Here is a 17121-nt window from a genome sequence, read left to right as displayed (position 1 = left end):
AGGCCTCCTAATTGTCCCTAGAATTTCTAAGCAAACAGCTGGAGGCAGGGCTTTCTCCTATAGATCTCCATTTTTATGGAATGGTCTGCCTACCCATGTGAGAGACGCAGACTCGGTCTCAACCTTTAAGTCTTTACTGAAGACTTATCTCTTCAGTAGGTCATATGATTGAGTGTAGTCTGGCCCAGGAGTGTGAAGGTGAACGGAAAGGCTCTGGAGCAACGAACCGCCCTTGCTGTCTCTGCCTGGCCGGTTCCCCTCTCTCCACTGGGATTCTCTGCCTCTAACCCTATTACAGGGGCTGAGTCACTGGCTTACTGGTGCTCTTTCACGCCGTCCCTAGGAGGGGTGCGTCACTTGAGTGGGTTGAGTCACTGACGTGATCTTCCTGTCTGGATTGGCGCCCCCCCTTGGTTTGTGCCGTTGCGGAGATCTTTGTGGGCTATACTCGGCCTTGTCTCAGGACGGTAAGTTGGTGGTTGAAGATATCCCTCTAGTGGTGTGGGGGCTGTGCTTTGGCAAAGTGGGTGGGGTTATATCCTTCCTGTTTGGCCCTGTACGGGGGTATCATCGGATGGGGCCACAGTGTCTCCTGACCCCTCCTGTCTCAGCCTCCAGTATTTATGCTGCAGTAGTTTATGTGCCGGGGGGCTAGGGTCAGTTTGTTATATCTGGAGTACTTCTTCTGTCTTATCCGGTGTCCTGTGTGAATTTAAGTATGCTCTCTCTCCTTCTCTCTTTCTTTCTCTCTCTTGGAGGACCTGAGCCCTAGAACTATGCCTCAGGACTACCTCGCATGATGACTCCTTGCTGTCCCCAGTCCACCTGGCCGTGCTGCTGCTCCAGTTTCAACTGTTCTGCCTGCGGCTATGGAACCCTGACCTGTTCACCGGATGTGCTACCTGTCCCAGACCTGCTGTTTTCAACTCTCTAGAGACCGCAGGAGCGGCAGAGATACTCTTAATGATCGGCTATGAAAGGCCAACTGACATTTACTCCTGAGGTGCTACCAAATACTAATTGAGTGTATGTAAACTTCTGACCCACTGGGAATGTGATGAAAGAAATAAAAGCTGAAATAAATAATTCTCTCTACTATTATTCTGACATTTCACATTCTTAAAATAAAGTGGTGATCCTTACTAGGATTAAATGTCAGGAATTGTGAAAAACTGAGTTTAAATGTATTTGGCTAAGGTGTTTGTAAACTTCCGACTTCAACTGTATATACTAAATAGTCCTCTCTGTGCACACTTAAAAAGTGGGTTCTTCAATGGTTCTTTGGTAAGGGAGATGGTTATATGTGGAACCATAATGAATAAATAACCTTTTTCTGAACTGCAAAGAACCTTTGAGGTACTGAAAAGTACCTCAAAGGTTCTTTGCAGTTCAGAAAAAGGTTATTTATTTCCTATTTTAGTGATAATTAAAATCTAGGGGCGGCGACTCTTTCAAATATTTTGGTGCGTGGTTTGCTGGCAGCTCTTTTTGTGCAACCGGAAGTAAGAGTTTCATACCAATTTACCTAGTCTGTTGTGTTATGCCATATCTTGCATGTGATTTCAGCAAGTAATGGCATCTTGTTAAAATTGCACGGCCATGTGTCATAAGTGTTGTCAAAATCAGTCATTCTTTAACCTTGTGTGGTTCTTCGAGTATATTTCTTTGTAGAACGATCCTCCATAAACGATCTGTCAATAATCTTTAAAAAATGGATCTGTATAGCACCAAAAAGGTTTGCAACAATAGCAGAACCCTTTTTAGTGCTATATAGAACCTTTTTTTAATTGACTTTATAGTGCCATAAAGGTTCTATTTAGAACCTTATGAGCATGGCTCTTTACAGAACCTTTAAAAAAGGTATAACACCAACAAGGGTTCTGCCATCGTTAAGAGTCAAATAACCCTTATTTGGCGCTACATAGAACCATTTGTTTAAGACTAGTTCCTCAGAAATACGTGGCCAGAGTTGGTTTAGAATAGCTTTCTACTGTCTTCTAATAGTGACTTCTATACAGAAACTGCTGCAAAAGTCTGCAAAGCATCTTCGTGCAGGTGCAAGAACACACATAGACCAACAGTCTCACCACATTGTAGGTTATGTTTCATGAAGACAGAGACAGTGCTGTGCTACTTGTGCAACAAACTGTACTTTCACTTTGAGACACTTATTTTCATCATACTTCATTTTCAAGATATAAAATAAATTCACTCCGAGGGGAAAAGCAGATACTGTTAGAGTATGTTATGTTTAGAATAAGGGTTAGGTTGAAAATAAGTTTGTAGTTTAAAATAAGAGTTCGATTTAAAATAAGGGTTCGATATAAAATAAGGGTTAGGTTTAAAATAAGGTTTAGGTTTAAAATAAGGGTTAGATTTAAAATAAGGGTTAGGTTTAGGGCCTTTGATGGGCACTTCGAGGGGAAAAGCAGATACTGTTAGCCTGGCTGACGTGCAGACCACATGACACAGAGAGAGGAGAGAGTCTGGAGGACTTTGAGTTTGGTATCAGCCAGACTACTTTCAGGGAGAGTCTCTCACCATAAGGCTTGTAAAGAGGGCAGATAGGAAACTAGCACAGAGCTGCACAACTAAGAACTGTCGAGAATTATCATTTTGACAGCATGCATCAATCCATTTTACTGAATAGAAATCAATGTAGGCATACAAGATAATGCGAGCAAAAAATTATTGATTTCAAAAGATCTTATACTGTATATTGTGATAAAAACACAGTAATTGATAGCATGCAATGACATTTATGTTATTCTTTTTAATTTGTGTTATAGAAGTATTTTTCTGGCATAGAAGTCAAAAGAGAAAACAAATCAAGGACATTCAACATTTCATCAACTTCAATAAAATATGCGTATTGTGGTTAAAAATGTAAATATGGCCTCCCGGGTGGCGCAGTGGTCTAGGGCACTGCATCGCAGCGCTAGTTGCGCCACCAGAGTCTCTGGATTCGCGCCCAGGCTCTGTCGCAGCCGGCCGCGACCGGGAGGTCCGTGGGGCGACGCACAATTGGCCTAGCGTTGTCCGGGTTAGGGAGAGTTTGGCCGGTAGGGATATCCTTGTCTCATCGCGCAGCAGCAACTCCTGTGGCGGGCCGGGCGCAGTGCGCGCTAACCAAGGGGGCCAGGTGCACAGTGTTTCCTCCGACACATTGGTGCGGCTGGCTTCCGGGTTGGATGTGTTAAGAAGCAGTTGGATTGTGCTTCGGAGGACGCATGGCTTTCGACCTTCATCTCTCCCGAGCCCGTACGGGAGTTGTAGCGATGAGACAAGATAGTAATTACTAGCGATTGGATACCACGAAAATTGGGGAGAAAAAAATATATAATAAAAATTTTAAAAAAGTAAATATCTTGTAATGCAACATGATCATATTGAACCATGTATTAATATTCAAGCCCATTCTTTAAACGGTTTATTACATCGAACTACACTCATAGTTAGAACATGTTTTCTCTTTTGTGAAGCTACATGATCCATGTATAATAACAAAAACAACAGAACAAGCCCAATCTCTAAACTGTTGCCAGCTAGACTGTAACTAGGCTGTAACGTTGTTGTATAGATGTGCTGTAGCTGTGCTGTCTCCTGTGTTGATCAGGGCTTGACGGTGAGCTGGGCCTGTCCAAACACCTGTCTGAAGCCACATTTATACCTGCTGCTATTGTAGCGGACATGAGTCGGTCATGGTCACGTGATGAGGTAGACCCGACTGCAAACTTCAAAAGCAGTGTCTGGTTTATACAGTGACATATTGATGCCATATTGACATATTGATGCCATAAGTCAGTGGTGCCACCTGTCAATGATTTTAGAAGGCGAGTAATTATGATTCAAATGGTTTCACTATCCAAATCAGGCTTGAGAGATATCCAGACACAATGCATGCCTGATTACCTCCGGAGGTGGAAAGGAAGCTCTGATCACAAATGGTGTTTTAATCGTCTACACCTGTATAAAAAATGGGCACAATCAGAATGTGGAAAAAGTGTGCAAAATAAATAAAAGTGCTGAAATGTATGCACTCACTACTGTACATCGCTGTGGATAAGAGCGTCTGCTACATGACTCAAATGTAAACCAGGACAACAGACTCATGTTAGCAAGAGGTATAAATGAGACTTGCGGGCAGCACAGTCCAGACTGGCTATCAGCTGACACGCTCCGTCCACGTCAGCCTGCCGTGATCAGACTGGAACACACAAGTCGTGATTTTAAATTTTGTGGGTCTAAAAATATATTTATGCATGCCAGCAAAGCCACAACACAACACAACACTAGACAATACATTAATTGCACTATAACGGTGACAAACGGTGTCCACAAACTGTTGGGCCTACATAAAGCTGTCCCAACAGCAGTCTCAGCACCTTACCACTGCTACACATGGCTATCAACGGAGCCTTGTCTGGCAACGAAACAGTTCATTCAGCCTCATTTACTGCCTTTTTAAAAAACATAGCTGATATAGCTCTTGCTTAAACAAATGTGATTTATACTGACAATTGAGATGTACAAACTAGGGCATAAGGGAAAGACGAGCGGATAAGAGGCAATCCGTAATTTCGATTAAGACATTCATGAGCGAGCTACAGTAAGACCGAAGTTGTCAATATAATTATTTGTTCAGCACTTTTGAAATGTTTAGCGACAGAATTCAGAACATGGGCTGTTCTTACAGTACTCTCCCTGTACACCAAGTCAGAACCGTAGGATAAATAATGGGAGCATATAAGCAGACAATGAAAGCTCTTACAATATTCAATGATTACATTTCTCTAAAACAGGCTATAGGCTACATGTGCACCACCAAGTCAGAACAGTAGGCAAAATTAAGAAGGGAAAATATTGCAAATTATTAGGGTGAGGCACATGGGCTACTAACAGCTTACTACACAACATACACTTCGTATTACTTTCTTAGCTACAGTATACATATCTCTGTGGCATATTACATCATTATGCAGCAGCATACAATACATTTTTGGACGCACCTTGTTGTGCTTGTCACGTTCCTGACCTATTTCTGTTAGTTTGTTGTATGTGTTAGTTGGTCAGGACGTGAGTTTGGGTGGGCATTCTATGTTGTCTGTTTCTATGTTGGTTTAAGGGTTGCCTGGTATGGCTCTCAATTAGAGGCAGGTGTTTGGCGTTCCTCTAATTGAGAGTCATATTTAGGTAGGTTGTTTCACAGTGTTTGTTGTGGGTGGTTGTCTCCTGTTTCAGTGTTTGTCGCACCATACGGGACTGTTCGGTATGTTTGTACATCGTCATTTTTGTGTAGTCTATTTTTCCCTGTTCGTGTGTTCTTCGTGTTTTATTGTAAGTTCGTATGTCTAGGTTTGTCTACACATTCGTTTTGTTATTTTGTTAGTTAATTCAAGTCTAGTTCGTTTTCTGTCTTGGTTGTTTGGTCGTGTCTTTATTAAATCATGTCATTTCACAAAGCTGCGCCTTGGTTCAGTCACTACTCCTCCTCTTCGGTTGAAGAGGAGGAGGACTACCGTAACAGAACCACCCACCAATCCAGAACCAAGCAGCATAAGTTCGAGCAGTGGAACACGCAACAGGAGAGGCTTAATTATTTGGAGAAATGGACATGGGAGGAAGTCCTGGAAGGCAAAGGACCCTGGACTCAGCCAGGGGAATATCGCCGTCCCAAAGCGGAGCTGGAGGCAGCGAAAGCGGAGAGGAGGTTCTATGAGGCAAAAGCACGTAAGAGCGGCTGGAAGCCCGAGAGGCTCACCCAAAAATTTCTTGGGTGGGGGCTAAAGGGGAGTGTGGCGAAGCCGGGTTGGATACCTGAGCCAACTCCCCGGGCTTGCCGTGGAGTGAGAGGGCGTCGTACTGGTCAGACACCGTGTTATGCGGTAAAGCGCACGGTGTCCCCAGTACGCGTGCTTAGCCCAGTGCGGGCTATTCCACCTTGCCGCACTGGGAGGGCTAGGTTGGGCATCGAGCCGGATGCCATGAAGCCGGCCCAACGTATCTGGCCTCCAGTACGTCTCCTCGGGCCGGCGTACATGGCACCAGCCTTACAGGTGGTGTCCCCGGTTCGCGCGTGTCCTCCTTCACGGTCCGGTATATCCGGCGCCACCTTCCCACCCCAGCTCAGTACCATCAGTGCCGACACCACGCACCAGGCTTCCAGTGCATCTCCAGAGCCCTGTTCCTCCTCCACGCACTCTCCCTATGGTGCGTGTCTCCAGCCCAGTGCCTCCAGTTCCGGTACCACGCACCAGGCCTATAGTGCGTCTCAGCCGGCCAGAGTCTGCCGTCTGCCCAGCGGTGCCTGAACGGCCCGTCTGCCCAGCGGTGCCTGAATGGCCCGTCTGCCCAGCGGTGCCTGAACTGCCCGTCTGCCCAGCGGGGCCTGAACTGCCCGTTTGCCCAGCGGGGCCTGAACTGCCCGTCTGCCCAGCGGCGCTTGAACTGCCCGTCTGCCAAGCGCCATCTGAGCCATCCGTCTCCCCAGCGCCATCTGAGCCATCCGTCTCCCCAGCGCCATCTGAGCCATCCGTCTCCCCAGCGCCATCTGAGCCATCCGTCTCCCCAGCGCCATCTGAGCCATCCGTCTCCCCAGCGCCATCTGAGCCATCCGTCTCCCCAGCGCCATCTGAGCCATCCGTCTCCCCAGCGCCGTCTGAGCCATCCGTCTGTCCCGAGCCGTTAGAGCCAGTCGTCAGTCAGGATCTGCCAGGGCCGCCAACCAGACAGGATCTGCCAGAGCCGCCAACCAGACAGGATCTGCCAGAGCTGCCAACCAGACAGGATCTGCGGGAGCCGTCAGCCAGTCAGGAGCGTCCAGAGCCGTCCGCCAGACAGGAGTCGCTAGAGCCTTCCGCCAGATCGGATCAGCCAGAGCCTTCCGCCAGACCGGATCAGCCAGAGCCTTCCGCCAGACCGGATCAGCCAGAGCCTTCCGCCAGCCAGGACCAGCCAGAGCCGTCCAGCCAGGAGCTGCCAGAGCCAGCCAGCCAGGACCAGCCAGAGCCGTCCAGCCAGGACCAGCCAGAGCCGTCCAGCCAGGACCAGCCAGAGCCGTCCAGCCAGGACCAGCCAGAGCCGTCCAGCCAGGACCTGCCAGAGTCCCTCAGCCAGGACCTGCCAGAGTCCCTCAGCCAGGACCTGCCAGAGTCCCTCAGCCAGGACCTGCCAGAGTCCCTCAGCCAGGACCTGCCAGAGTCCCTCAGCCCGGAGCTGCCGCCCCTTATCCCGGTGCTGGCCCTTATCCCGGTGCTGCCCCTTCATTTAGGTGGGTTTAGTTGGAGGGTGGTCATTGGGAGGGGGATACAGAAGCGGGGAGTGACTATGGTGGTGTGGGGACAGCGTCCGGAGCCTGAGCCACCACCGTGGTCAGATGCCCACCCAGACCCTCCCCTAGACTTTGTGCTGGTGCGCCCGGAGTTCGCACCTTAAGGGGGGGGGTTATGTCACGTTCCTGACCTATTTCTGTTAGTTTGTTGTATGTGTTAGTTGGTCAGGACGTGAGTTTGGGTGGGCATTCTATGTTGTCTGTTTCTATGTTGGTTTAAGGGTTGCCTGGTATGGCTCTCAATTAGAGGCAGGTGTTTGGCGTTCCTCTAATTGAGAGACATATTTAGGTAGGTTGTTTCACAGTGTTCAGTTGTGGGTGGTTGTCTCCTGTTTCAGTGTTTGTCGCACCATACGGGACTGTTCGGTATGTTTGTACATCGTCATTTTTGTGTAGTCTATTTTTCCCTGTTCGTGCGTTCTTCGTGTTTTATTGTAAGTTCGTATGTCTAGGTTTGTCTACACATTCGTTTTGTTATTTTGTTAGTTAATTCAAGTCTAGTTCGTTTTCTGTCTTGGTTGTTTGGTCGTGTCTTTATTAAATCATGTCATTTCACAAAGCTGCGCCTTGGTTCAGTCACTACTCCTCCTCTTCGGTTGAAGAGGAGGAGGACTACCATAACAGTGCTGTGCTCACTTCCTTCCAAACCACTCATTGTTGAATTTGCGATTTCCATTGTTGTGTAACGTTTATGTCCAATGGCCGATGAGCACCGACATGTTTTAGCTGTAATTTCTCTTCATTATTTATCTTCATATGACAAAGATTGAAAAGGATTTTCCAGTATTAATTGTCGACTTGATTCATGATGATGACTGCTAGCGAAGATTTTGAAAATATGACAATGACATGATCAGTCCAATCGAAGCTACTGTACATATAATGTGATTTGAAGTCATTTTATCTGTGGCCAATGACCTTGAGCCTTCTTGGATGGACACTTCTAATGTAACTCTATGGCAGCACGCAAAGGGCTAGAATTTTCTAAGTCTACCCTTAGACTTCGTTGTGACGTAGTGTCCCCATGAGTGACAGAACACTATGCCAATCACAGCGCAAAGCTCTGTATTTTCTGCTGGCTTGCCCCACCACCACAAAAAGCACTGAGCTAGGCTGAAACACCTGCAGCTGCCTTACTCAAGAAAGCAAAACAGAGACCATGTTTGTATGCAGCTTCATTAACTCAATACTATATATTTTTACATTGTTTGCAATCTGATATGTGACACGTATTAATGCCAAAATAACACGAAAAACAAGCAAGCCCCCCCCCCCCCCCCCACAAAAAAACATTTCTTTATTTATTTGCTAAAGATGTGGGGCTCGAAACAGAGCCCCACCTGCCCTGAATGATGGGTCGCCACTGAAACACCCACACATTTGTGTGTGTATGTGTCTGTATGCAGGGAAACACCTTTTCCTCTCAGATGGTCCTGGTGAAATTTGATCATCATTCCAATTTTCTCCTGATATTTAGTGGCCTGTTTGGGTATTATACTTACATGTGAACTGAACTTACTACTGCCAAGGACCAGAGATACGGGCAGTCAAACAGAAGGAACACTTTGACAAACAGAATACACAGCCAAAACACTTTGACAAACAGAACACAGAGCCAGACAGAACACTTTGACAAACAGAACACAGAGCCAGACAGAACACTTTGACAAACAGAACACAGAGCCAGACAGAACACAGAGCCAGACAGAACACTTTGACAAACAGAACATAGAGCCAGACGGAACACTTTGACAAACAGAACACAGAGCCAGACAGAACACTTTGACAAACAGAACACAGAGCCAGACAGAACACAGAGCCAGACAGAACACTTTGACAAACACAACACAGAGCCAGACAGAACACTTTAACAGAACACAGAGCCAGACAGAACACTTTGACAAACACAACACAGAGCCAGACAGAACACTTTAACAGAACACAGAGCCAGACAGAACACTTTGACAAACACAACACAGAGCCAGACAGAACACTTTAACAGAACACAGAGCCAGACAGAACACAGAGCCAGACAGGACACTTTGACAAACAGAACATAGAGCCAGACGGAACACTTTGACAAACAGAACACAGAGCCAGACAGAACACTTTGACAAACAGAACACAGAGCCAGACAGAACACAGAGCCAGACAGAACACTTTGACAAACACAACACAGAGCCAGACAGAACACTTTAACAGAACACAGAGCCAGACAGAACACAGAGCCAGACAGAACACAGAGCCAGACAGAACACTTTGACAAACAGAACACAGAGCCAGACAGAACACTTTGACAAACAGAACACAGAGCCAGACAGAACACAGAGCCAGACAGAACACTTTGACAAACACAACACAGAGCCAGACAGAACACTTTAACAGAACACAGAGCCAGACAGAACACTTTGACAAACACAACACAGAGCCAGACAGAACACTTTAACAGAACACAGAGCCAGACAGAACACTTTGACAAACACAACACAGAGCCAGACAGAACACAGAGCCAGACAGAACACTTTGACAAACAGAACACAGAGCCAAACAGAACACAGAGCCAGACGGAACACTTTGACAAACAGAACACAGAGCCAGACAGAACACTTTGACAAACAGAACACAGAGCCAGACAGAAAACAGAGCCAGACAGAACACTGAGATGATCAAAGATCCAGATGGAACACTTAACCAAACAAATAGAACACAGAGAGACAGACAAAGGCTGAATTCCGCAGTGTTGGGGTCGATTTGAATTGAAGGCAGTCAATTCAGGAAGTACAATGAAATTCCAATTCAATAATTGAAAAAACTGCATCTATTTTCTATGACTTCTCAATTAACTGAAAAGTAGACGCTATTCAATTCAAAAGTTGTTCCACTTTATTTTAAATTCAAATTACTTACTGAATTGACTGACTTCATACTCTAATGAGGAGATGGTGTTGTCTCCGCCCTAACAATGGGATTTGTTGTCGCAACAGTGGAATGGCAGGCAGGTGGAAACATTCTAGCCAATGAGAGGGCAGATATGCACGTGAACAGCAAACACAACTCTGACATGAAACTGTTTTTCTCAAAGTTGCCCAGATGCCACATCCACTTATATCAATACATAAAAACTGTATATCTCTGTATTCTTGCTGGAATAGATTTTGACGGGAGTGGAGCCTCTCGCTTCGCTTCACTCCTTCCTCTCTGATTCAATTCAGAATGACCCCAACCCGTGTATTCAAACTGGGTTCATGACCCATAATTGTTGACATAGTTTACACTCCAAAAGTATTGGTAACAATTTTTGCATACCTGAGTTGTTAATTAAATAATAAGTAAATATATAATGCTTTCTTGATCACAAAAAAAGTTATTCAGAATAGGCTATGGAAGAAAATAGATAATACAACAAAATATAAAATCAAGTGACAAAACTGACCAACATATTGTAATTGATGAAAAAAATATCTAAATGGTTAGATATAGTATAATGCTTTATTGCTCACTAAGAAATAATTCAGTGCCACACAGCAGAATAGGCTATGGAAGGAAAATACACTATACAACGAAATACAAAATGAAGTGACAGATCTATAAAATGCAGTCAATGTGAATTTTGGATTGGGGGGTGTCAAGCTACAACCACAGAGTTTCCTGATCAGCTTATTTACTTTTACCTGAGCTTGATGTGTGCAGTTAATACACCTGTGTTAGGGAAAAGGAAAGGGGGGATACCTAATCAGCTGTACAACTGAATGCATTCAGCTGAAATGTGTAGTAGAGGTTGTTAAATAATCTTAGCCTCGCACAATCACTTCATCTTCCCTGAAACCTAGGGCCTATTCGAGACAGTTAAACATTTACATTGTTGCAGACAGCCTACTTCAGGTAAAAGATAAGACATAAATCATGGCGTTATGTAAGGAATATTGTCCGAAGTGTATTTTGAGAAACGCTTCACCCCTCTGAATGCATGTGTGAAGTAAACTGTCTCAAGTAAACCCACTCCATAGAGAGATAACTCCAAACTAATAACTGGAGTACTGTACTGGTGAGAGTGCATGGTGTGCTATCCTGGGTGCTGGGGTTGGAAACACTATATTACACATCAACCAGCTCTCTCTTCCAGGTCCTCCACCAGGTAACGGTCTGCTTCTCTCAGAACCTGGTAGAACTGCTCTTGGGCATTAGTTCCCTTCCGCACAACCATGTCCAGTAGCGCTTGGTTCTTCAGGGTCACTTCCTCCCCCTCCACTTCAATCAGAACCCCTCTGTCCTGGAGACGTAGGAGTATGGGCTGCAACAGTCCCAGCCGGGTCTCCAACGCCATCTTGTGTTTCTTGATAAAGGCTTGACCAGTGGGGATAGAGAGGTTGGCAGGAGGGGATACTGAGAATGGGGCTGAAACTGGACGAGGGGAAAAGTCTTATCTCCTTGCATTTACAAAGGACATTCTGTACAATAATGGGTATGCAATACAATCAGAAAGAATCCTCCACAAATATCTATAAAAAACTTTAAACATGTACTCACTATTAGTGTGCAGTTGCCTCATTTCAATGGATTCATTTTGATGGATTATCCACAGATTTGTTCTGAACTGCGCACATTCATGTTCACTGGTTCTGAAATGGTACCATATCCAGCTTGATTTTTCAACTTTTTCTTCAACTTTTCTATCTCTTTATTTCTCTTCTTCACCTCTTCCATCCAGTATTTATTTCTCTCCATGTTTGTTTCCTCATTGCTTTCTTTTTCTATCAGAGGATGTCTCTGTTCGTCTTCTGGAGATTCTGGACAATCGGTTGGGGTCTGATCGTCTACTTTTGGCGGACTAAGAAGAGACTGTAGTCTTACTATTTCCTCATCCTTCTTTTTATTGATCGCCTCCAGTTCTGTGTTCTCATGAAGGGACTCCTAGGATTCGTCATTGATACATGTTGACAGACGTGACTTCATGTTTTTTTTATTATTATTATTATTATTTTTTATTATTTTATTATTTTTTATTTTTTATTTTTTGGGGGGATGGATCAGCTTAATATTGCGGAAAGAATGTTGCTTCCAATGTAATTGTCTGCATCATTTCCAATCCCCCATATTTTTTGGGGTAAATATATATATCCATACACGCATGCATACATATACATATATATACTGTACATACACATACCTATATAGACATACATACTTTTTTAAAGAATATACCTTTATTATTATTCCCCGCAACCCTACCACCGATCCCCCAAATGGAGTAAACTAATAAACACTTCTGCTTTTACCTTCAATTTATACATTTTATACCCATCTTACAGACACAGTCCACTTTACAATAGTTCTCTCTTGTTTGTTCTTAGTCCTTCCTCTATTTCTGTTGTCCATCCAATTTTATTTCCACTTGTAACTGTGCTATTTCACAAAAGCTCCGCACCTATACACATTTCACAGATCCCGTATGCCCTACATTGTTTATCTTGTTATTAGTCCCACCCTTCAGTTCCACTCAACCCCTCCCATCTATCTTCCAACATCATCCATTTCGGATTTTTATTTGCCATATATTTTTCAACTGTGCTGTGATGCTTCACAAAAGACTTGAACCTTCCTATTCTCATAGCTTCTACAGATTGTAAATTAAAAATAAACATTTTTGCTAAAATAATTATTATATTATTGATTGATTGACTATGGCTTTTCAAATCCCCCAGTATTGCTATCTGTAGCGTTAGTTCTAGGCAAATGTTGCAATTCTTCAGCCATTCCTGGACCTGTGACCAAAAACGAGCTACATATGGACAATACCAAAATAAATGATCTAATGACTCTGCCTCCTCACAACAGAATCTGCAGAGCTGGGAAGATTGTATACCCCATATATATAACATTCTATTAGTTGCAAGAATTTTGTACAGTAATTTAAATTGAACAATTCGAAGTTTTGAATCCGGCGTTGTTTTGCGTATCAATTCATAAACCATGTGCCATGGAATGGGTACATCGAAAATCTCTTCCCAACTATTTTGCAATTTATATGGCACAGCTGTCAGTTTTTTGGTCCTTAAATGAAATTGGTATATGTTTTTATTTATCACACTTTTCTTTAACCATTTATGTTCTTTAATACAGGGCCGACATACAAGTTCCTTACTTTTTTCCCCTTCTACTTGCCTCTTCCATTTTTGTGGTAATGCTGCAATTAATTGGTTGTAATTTTGGGTAGAGCAGACATTTCCATATGTCTGTGTTAGCTGCATGTGTGACATAACTCCACCAGTCCTAATTATGATATCATTCACAAAAATTATACCTTTTTTAAAAATTTCTTCGATAAATACATTTTTTTTTATCAATTACTATATTTGAATTTAACCACAATATTTGTTGTACTATTTGTTCCGTCCTTTCAGGTGGATTAAACTGAAATTGCAACCAACTTTCTAAGGCTTGTTTAAAAAATAAGGATATTTTGGAGATTATTTCCTTTTCAAACAACCGAAAGTGAGCAGGTGTAATCTGAATAAAGGGAAAAAGGCCCTTCTTGAACATAGGATGAGACATTCGTACCAATTTACTAGAGAACCAGTTTGGATTTAAGTATAACTTTTGTATGACTGATGCCTTTAGTGAGAGGTCTAATGCTTTAATATTTAATAATTTCTGCCCTCCGAATTCATATTCGTTATATAAATAGGCCCTTTTAATTTTATCTGGCTTGCCGTTCCAAATAAAATGGAATCTTTTTTGTTCATATAATTTAAAAAGCAGGTCACTAGGTGTAGGCAAAACCATAAGCAAATAGGTAAACTGTGATATGAGTTAATCAGGGTGATTTTTCCACAAATAGACAGATATTTTCCTTCCCATGGTAGCAAGATCTTATCTATTTTTGCTAACTTTCTATAAAAATGTATTGGAGTGAGATCATTTCTTTCTTTTGGGATTTTTATACCGAGTATGTCCACATCTCCGTCAGACCATTTAATTGGTAAACTACATGGCAATATAAAATGTGTATTTTTTAGTGATCCAATACGTAATATGGTACATTTATCATAATTTGGTTTTAATCCAGAGAGGATAGCAAAGGTATCTAGATCCTCTATGAGGCCCTGGAGAGACTCTAGTTGTGGTTTTAAAAGAAAACATGAATCATCAGCGTACAATGACACCTTAGTTTTTAAGCCACGGATTTCTAATCCCTTAATATTAATGTTTGATCTAATTTTAACAGCTAACATTTCGATGGCAATAATAAATAGATATGCCGATAGTGGACAACCTTGTTTTACTCCTCTAGATAGTTTAAAACTTTCTGAGATGTAGCCATTATTTACTATTTTACACCTAGGGTTACTATACATCATTTTAACCCATTTTATAAGAGATTCCCCAAAATTGAAATATTCTCGGCATTTATATATAAACTCCAGTCGTACTTTATCAAAAGCCTTTTCAAAATCAGCTATGAAAACCAGGCCTGGTGTCCCTGATATTTCATAGTGTTCTATTGTTTCCAGTACTTGCCTTATATAATCTCCAATGTATCGTCCATGTAAAAAACCTGTCTGATTAGGATGAATAATATCTGACAAAACTTTTTTTATTCTATGCGCCAAGCATTTTGCTAGGATTTTTGCATCACAACACTGAAGTGTAAGAGGTCTCCAATTTTTTAATTGGACTGGATCTTTATATTGTCACGTTCCTGACCTGTTTTCTGTTAGTTTTGTATGTGTTAGTTGGTCAGGACGTGAGTTTGGGTGGGCAGTCTACGTTTTCTGTTTCTATGTTGGTTTATGGGTACCTAATATGGTTCTCAATTAGAGGCAGGTGGTTTTCATCTCCTCTGATTGAGAATCATATTAAGGTAGGTGTTTTCACATTGTTTGTCGTGGGTGGTTGTCTTCCGTGTCTGTGTCTATGTTACACCATACGGGACTGTTTCGTTTGTTCGTTTGTTTGTAGTAAGTACTTGTTCGTTCGTTCTTCGTGTTACATGTAAGTTCGTGGTCCAAGTCTGTCTACATTCGTTTTGTTATTTTGTTTAGTTTCAAGTATAGTTCGTTTTGTCTTGTTTAATAAAATTTCATCATGTCATTTCAACACGCTGCACCTTGGTTTAATCCCTGCTCCTCCTCTTCGGATGAAGAGGAGGAGGAACGCCGTTACAGAACCACCCACCACACCAGAACCAAGCAGCGTTTGTTAGAGCAGAGGAACCAGGATTACAGGAATTGGGAGGAAATTCTGTACCGCGAAGTACCAGGAGAGTATAATCGCCCCAAAGCTGAGCTGGAGGCAGCGAAAGCAGAGAGGCGGCGATATGAGGAGCTAGCACGGAAGCAGGAAAAAGATCTAGGCTACACTACGTGGGAGGAGATCAACAGGTGGTCGATCGACCCAGGGCGAGTGCCGGAGCCCGCCTGGGATTCTCTGGCGCAGTGCGAGGAGGGATACCGGCGAATGGAGGCAGCACGACGACGCGGTAGGAAGCCTGTGAGTAAACCCCAAAAATGTATTGGGGGGTGGCTTAAAGGGAGAGTGGCGAAGTCAGGTAGGAGACCTGCGCCCACTCCCTGTACTTACCGTGGAGAGCGGGAGTACGGGCAGACACCGTGTTACGCAGTAGAGCGCACGGTGTCTCCTGTACGTGTGCATAGTCCGGTGCGGGTTATTCCACCTCCCCGCACTGGTAGGGCTAGATTGAGCATTGAGCCAAGTGCCATGAAGCCGGCTCTACATATCTGGCCACCAGTGCGTCTCCTTGGGCCGGCTTACATGGCACCAGCCTTACGCATGGTGTCCCCGGTTCGCCTACATAGCCCGGTGCGGGTTATTCCATCTCCCCGCACTGGTCAGGCGACGGGGAGTATTCAACCAGGTAAGGTTGGGCAGGCTCGGTGCTCAAGGGAGCCAGTACGCCTGCACGGTCCGGTATTTCCGGCGCCACTTTCCCGCCCCAGCCTAGTACCACCAGTGCCTACACCACGCACCAGGCTTCCAGTGCGTTTCCAGAGCCCTGTTCCTCCTCCACGCACTCTCCCTATGGTGCGTGTCTCCAGCCCAGTGCCTCCAGTTCCGGCACCACGCACTAGGCCACCTGTGCGTCTCCAGAGCCCTGTACACACTGTTACTTCTCCCCGTACTAGTCCTGATGTGCGTGCACTCAGCCCGGTGCCACCAGTGCCGGTACCACGCACCAGGCACAGAGTACGCTTTGAGAGTCCAGTGTGCCCTGTCCCTGCTCCCCGCACTAGCATGAAGGTGCGTGTCCTTAGCCCGGTGCCTCCAGTTCCGGCACCACGCACCAGGTCTACAGTGCGCCTTATCCGGCCAGAGCCATCCGTCTCCCCAGCGCCATCTGAGCCATCCGTCTCCCCAGCGCCATCTGAGCCATCCGTCTCCCCAGCGCCATCTGAGCCATCCGTCTCCCCAGCGCCATCTGAGCCATCCGTCTCCCCAGCGCCATCTGAGCCATCCGTCTCCCCAGCGCCATCTGAGCCATCCGTCTCCCCAGCGCCATCTGAGCCATCCGTCTCCCCAGCGCCATCTGAGCCATCCGTCTGCCCAGCGCCGTCTGAGCCATCCGTCTGTCCCGAGCCATTAGAGCCGCCCGTCTGTCCCGAGCCGTCAGAGCCGATAGTCAGTCCGGAGCCGCTAGAGCCATTCGTCAGACAGGATCTGCCAGAGCCGCCAACCAGACAGGATCTGCCAGAGCCGCCAACCAGACAGGATCTGCCAGAGCCGCCAACCAGACAGGATCTGCCAGAGCCGCCAACCAGACAGGATCTGCCAGA

This window comes from Salvelinus alpinus, chromosome 31 (genome assembly GCF_045679555.1).
Source record: "Salvelinus alpinus chromosome 31, SLU_Salpinus.1, whole genome shotgun sequence".
NCBI classification, from domain to species: domain Eukaryota; kingdom Metazoa; phylum Chordata; class Actinopteri; order Salmoniformes; family Salmonidae; genus Salvelinus; species Salvelinus alpinus.
This window is presented reverse-complemented; position numbering follows the sequence as displayed.